Genomic DNA, 6,263 nt, shown 5'->3' with positions numbered 1-6,263 from the left:
CATGTATAAGATATTCTTACAGATAAAAACATGGCATAGAGGGGCTGGCCCATTGGCGGAGCAGTCAAGTGCATACGTTCCGCTTCGGCGGCCCGGGATTCACTGGTTCGGATTCCGGGTGCAGACATGGCACCGCTTGGCAAGCCATGCTGTGGTAGGCGTCCCGCATATAAAGTAGAGGAAGATGGGCACGGATGTTAGCTTAGGGCCAGTCTTCTTCAGCAAAAAGACGAGGATTGGCAGCAGATGTTAGCTCAGGGCTAATCTTCCTCAAAAGAAATAAAATAAAATAAAAAATAAAAATATGGCATAGAATGTATAAAAGCTTCCAGTCTTTTGCATTTCTTGGTTGTTTGGATTTCAGATAAATGAGAGTTTACTGAAATCTGCCCTAAGTTTCTTTTAAGAAGCTCAGATTTCATCAAAATCTATAGACTCCGTCTCTTAAGTTCCCTTCCAGCTCTGCCATTCTATAATTCTAAACGTCAGCCTGAATGATGTTACGATAGCACCATTACTCCTCTCATGGCAGATAGATAGGGACCAAAAGCCCAAGAAAGAAGCTAGAGTTGATCAAGAATGAAGGATAGCCAAGACCAGTGTACAGACTTCTGAGTAAGAGTGTTTTATTCATGCATTCTTTATTCATTTATTCATTACACATATAATCACTGAGTGAATACAATATATGCCAGGGGCTATGCAAGGCATGGGTAGGATGAAATAAGAATGATTGAAGGACAGGGAGAATTATGAAAATGAATAAGACAAGGTTCATGACCTCAACAACTGGACAACCAAGTGGGGGAGGCGTATACAACCCACAGCAGTCCGAACATCCCTAGGCCTTACTCTCCTGGGGTCTCCGGTGAGGACAAATTACATTTATACCCACATCTCATTGATTTCCAAGCACCCACCTACTCACACAGAAACTCAACTCCTTGCTAAGGCCCCCAATATTTCTGGGAGTCTCCAGGGATTATCTCATATGTGCTCACCAACATTCTGGGCTTGCTGGCTGCTGCCACTCCCTACAGAGGCTCCGCCAGGCACACACTGTGCCTGCTGCCATCACAGCTATCAGAAGAGATCCCTCTGTATTGCATTGATGTGGTTAAATTTGGAGTCACATTTCATTCCAGGACTTTTAGCCATCTAAACCCTGGTCACAATTTCTGCGAGTTTCCATGGCTTTCATCCTCCTTACCTGCTTTGTGTACCACACACCCGCCTCCAACACCCTCCTCCACATTATTCTTGCAGGACTCAGCTGCACCTACCATTTCCAAAGAAATCCACGCACATCAAGAACTTTGTGTCCTTCTTTCTTTTCCTCTTTCCCTCCCTCTCTCCCACCTTCCTGCCTTTCCTCCCTCCCTCCCTCTCTCCCTCCCTCTCTCCTTCCTTCCTTCTTTCTTTCCTTCCTTTTGTAGATTTAATTGACAACTTATATGATAGGGACAGAATGGAGTAGGGATTCAAAGAGACAGCACATTGCAAGGAACATCCTTCCTCCATCCACTGGCTCCAATCCCTTTTCTCTGTCTTCCTCTCTCTCTCTCTCTCTCTCTCTCTCTCTCTGTCTCTCTGTCTCTCTCTCTCCTCCTGATTTCCACAGGGCGATTCAACTCACACCTAGATGTGTTGAAGACTTAGCTCCTACTGCAGGTCCTTAGCCAAGTATTCTCCCCATAAAGATTTCTGGAATCCAGAAAAGGGGCTGAGTTTTGCATGCAGAAATCTTTCAGGATACAACAGAATAAAATCCAGTGCATAAAATTTCTTCCATTTTATTACCTAAAGCACCAACATACATTCTTTCTGGATTCCAGTGTCATTTGTGAAAATATAGGTGTGAGGACACAAGTCGGACATCAGCCTCACAAGCCAGCAGTGTGGTGTTAAGCTGCTACTGTTTGTAAGGACTTTGAGGTAGGGTTGGGTCTGAGCATCTGCACCCTGAAATGACAAATCAGACACCTCAGGATCCCACTGTACACCAAGAGCAGGTGCCTCTTTCATTTTTTAGGATTCTGAGTGTTTCAGAGTATCAGTCATGCACCAGATGTCACTAAGGAGGCTTTTTTGAAAGAATCTGACTTAATGAGCTCAGATTGTTGCTATGAGCTCCGGGTGGAAAAACATACACAAGCCGAGGTGGATTTACCCTGAAGCTAATAAAGCTCAAGCTTTAGAGTTGTCACTTGTGCAGGTTTTTTCCAAGGGCCCTAGCCCTAATTTGGTATTTGTAATTTTATATTCATTTCCTTAAAGACAATTCCAAAATTGTTAAGTTTCAGGTCCCATGAAACCAACCACCCCAGTCCATCACCTGAACGTAGACATGAGCATACACTTGATGTCACTGGACCAGCCCTTGCAAAATTAGGAAATGTCAATCTTTGTCACCAACATCCTTCCACCCCTCCCATCTTTCAGAGCCCATGGCCTTGATCTTAGAATCCTCTGTGCTCCCGCTAAATATGCCACATACACCATCATCCTGTTTGGTGCCCTCAACTGCCTTTCCATCTAACCTAGTGGTCTGCAAACGGGGGCCCCTTGCATCAAATCCAGCCCACCTCCTGTTTTTATAAATAAAGATCTACTGGAATGCAGCAACACTCATTTCATTCACATGTTAGTTTTGACTGATAGAATTGAATAGTTACAACAGAGACCAAACGGCCGCAAAGCCTAAAATATTTACTCCTCTGACCCTTTACGGAAAAAGTTTCCCAACCCCATCTCACCCCTGTTAATGTCATACCTGATATTGATAACTCATTCCATCAGCCAAAGATCTGTTTAAAAAAATAAGTAAACTCATACCCTCCCCTCTGGCTCCTCACAAAGTGTAGAATGAAAGCCAACTCCTTACCAGACCCTACAAGACCTCACGTGATCTACCTGTAAACCTGACTGCCTCCTCCAGTCTCCTGCCCCTCACTCTATCACTCATGACGCCACTCTCACTGTCTTGCTCTTCTTCAGACACACTGAGTGAGTCCAGCCTCTACGTCTTTGCACTTGCTGTTCATTCTTCCATTCATCCTTCTCTCTCATCTCATATGGTGGGTCCTTTCTAATGATTTGGGTCTCCACTCAAACACTGTTTCCCCTGAGAGGCCCTCCGTGACCACTTATCAAATATTGTCCCCTCCCTTCAATCACTTTCAGTTATATCCCCTGTTTCTTCTTTGTATAGCTCTTGTAGTTACCTTGTTTGCAAATGTTTACATCAATTTCCCATGTTAGAACGTGAGCTTCCCAGGCCCAGGGCCTTGTCTGTCTTACTCACTGTTAGAAAGTGCCTGGAACAGTGTCTGGCATATCATAGGCTCCCAAGAAATATTGGCTGCCAACAAATGAATAAATGGAATGGTTATGTCTTAATAGGGAGATCCTTAAGAGGAATCTCCTTCAAAAGAGGAATTTCAGAATTGCACAGATAGCTGCATGAGTACATTGCAGGGAGACCAGCCAGAGGGTCAATCAGATTCTCCTTCTGGGAGCCTCGGGGTGTAGGTTTCAGGTTTAATCCATGACCAGGAAACCACGCAGAGCTGAGATGGATTTAGTGCAAGCCACATCTTTCATCTCTCTCTGAAGAAAGAAAACTCACATTAGGATTCAGCCTGGACCAGTGAGCCTGTTTGTTTATTACCATGACATATTTCAATAAACAGCCTCTGACGCTGAAGCAATAACCAGAGGCAAGGCCTTAAAACCTTAAAACCTCCTTTTCAGTAGCAACAAGCATCTCCAATTTCAGGCATTGCCCTGACATTAACCAGCGATTTTTTCCAAAAATCTCTTCCTGCTGCTGTTTCCACTCACATCAGCCTCACCCAGTCACTCTGGACAAACTCAGAACATTCTCTATGTGCTCCTTCTTGCACTGCTTCCTTACTCTCCTCTCTACATTAGGAATGCTCTCCCACACCCCTCACCATCTCCACTTGCCCATGGCCTGCTCATCCTCAAGGCCATACTTAAGCCCTACCTCCTCCATCCCAGAGAACCCCAAAGTAAGCATTAACCTCTTCTTCCCTGACATCCTGTTGGACTTTCCACTTTACTGGTTGCCTATTGCTGGAGAACAGACCACCCAAAAACTAGTCAGCTTAAAACAATCATCATTTTATTTTATCTCATGATTTTGTGGATCAGGAATTTGGGCAGGTCTCAGGTTGGTGTTTTTCCTGTTCCATGTGATGTGAACCGAAGTCATACTTCTGGTGGAATTCATATGGTAAAGAGGAATTCTGGTCTCGATAGCTCACTCACTGTTTGGCATATTGATGGGAATGGTGAAAGGCTTGACTCAGCAGGGGTTGGCATCTGGACACCTAGACATGGCCTCGAGCGTGTGCAGGTGGCTAGTCAGACTTCTCTTGTAGCAACTCAGAGCTCTCAGAGAATGTTCCAGGAGACACGAAGCAGAAGCTTCTTGGGTTGCAGCTTCCTCTCTGAAGATAAAAACGTATTGACAAGATGGTCTCCCAGCTTGCCTCCAGCCCCAAGAGTGTGGCACTTTACTCTGTCTCAGAGTGTGTACACTCAGCAGTTACTCTCTTCTTTACTTGGAAAGCAGAGGACTGCTAGGAACATCAGACAAATTACAATAGAGTATTTTAAGAGCTGTTCATCTAATGGGCTAAGAGTTAGGAACAACCTGGTAGAACAGGATTGTAAAAATTCACATACTTCACTGTGTCGGCAAAAAACAAAAACGAAAAAAGCTTCTTTATATTTTTAAATGATCTAATCTTCCTTGTTACCAGCTTCTCTCCCAATCCTGCTAGTTAGTGGGGAAATGGGGTAAGAGGAGGGGTGGAATTTAACTCTACAATTAATAGTGTCTCCATATGAAAATGACTCTTTTGGACAAATAGTCATTTAATTTAACTTTAAACTCTTTAAATAGAGCCGTTTCTCCCCTCTTCCTCTTTTTCAGGATGATTTCTGAGCAAACATGGAAGCTTGAGATATTTCCGATCATGGGGCAGTGGGGTTACAGAAGGGGGGCTGAGGTGGCGCGAGGTAGCTGTCCCAGGCACTGTCCCTCTCTGCAGACCTGGCACGGGGTGGCATCTGCTAAGGATGGTCCCACCTGGACTTATGGTGTGAAATAGTGTCCCCCAATGTCCATGGTTGACCTTTGTGGTAACTTCATGCCCTTGGCAGTTGCCTATTTCTGGCCCCCCAGGCTCTTGCTGGTCTGGCCTTCCTGTTAGCACCTCTGGCTTCTCACCAGGCAAAGCAGCAAGCTTCAAATCCTTTGCCCAACATGCCAAGGCTCAGCAGAGCCAAAAGGGCTTCCTCAGACTCATCTCTGGAGCCACTTCCCTCTACTGGTGCTGCACCTGCACCATCTCCCTCCTTCAGATTTCTCCTAAAGACCTGAAATGTTCACCGGGCCATGCCTAGGGACAGGGCCACGACCTTGCACCACACCAGGAAAGGCCATTCCCAAAGAATGCAGCGTGATGAATGGGTGCCCCTGGAGTTGTAAAACACAGAGGTTCGACCGCGGGGAGCAGGCCACCAACTTCAGTACTGGAGTCACTCAAGATTCTCTCAAATGGGGGAACCATAAACACACATTTGTTTCTTTGGCCCTTTCCCGTCCTTACCTTCTTGCTCCAAAGCCCAAGCTGAGAGGCCAGAATTCTCCCTGCCCTTCCCCTATAATGAGACTTCCCTTACATTATATCCTGAGTTTTCTCCACTCAAGATTTCTAGAAGCTTATGAGCCAGCCCACAAGCCCTGGCTCTTCATATGTTAGTGGAAGCTCAAGGAATTTAGGAATTCATTTCTCTTCCCCAAAGCCTGGCATTGAAGGCTATTATCTTGCTAGTGACTCAAAAGTCCTATTTGACAATCCAAGATGAGAAATAACTTTATTGTTATAATTGGTCTCTGCCCTTTTCCTGAAGCCCTTAAATCCATTGCTTCAATGACTGGGGAGCCCCAGGGCAACAATCATTCTGGGAGATGGAAATACTACAGAAAATATACTTTAAATGATTATCCCCTATGTGCATATATGTTGCAAACATGGTCTTCACATTTTTACAAACAATAGTATTACAGGGCTCTCAGGGGTTAAGAAATAGGGTGAATGCTTCTCTTTCTTATGCTCATACAGGATTTACTTCCTATTACCTTCTTCGTAGGTCCATTTTCCCAACTCTTGCTTTTTCTAACACTCTTTTAAAGAAAGGGTATGTTCTCATCATAGAAATGATTATTC

Source organism: Equus asinus, chromosome 23 (genome assembly GCF_041296235.1).
Source record: "Equus asinus isolate D_3611 breed Donkey chromosome 23, EquAss-T2T_v2, whole genome shotgun sequence".
NCBI lineage: Eukaryota > Metazoa > Chordata > Mammalia > Perissodactyla > Equidae > Equus > Equus asinus.
This window is presented reverse-complemented; position numbering follows the sequence as displayed.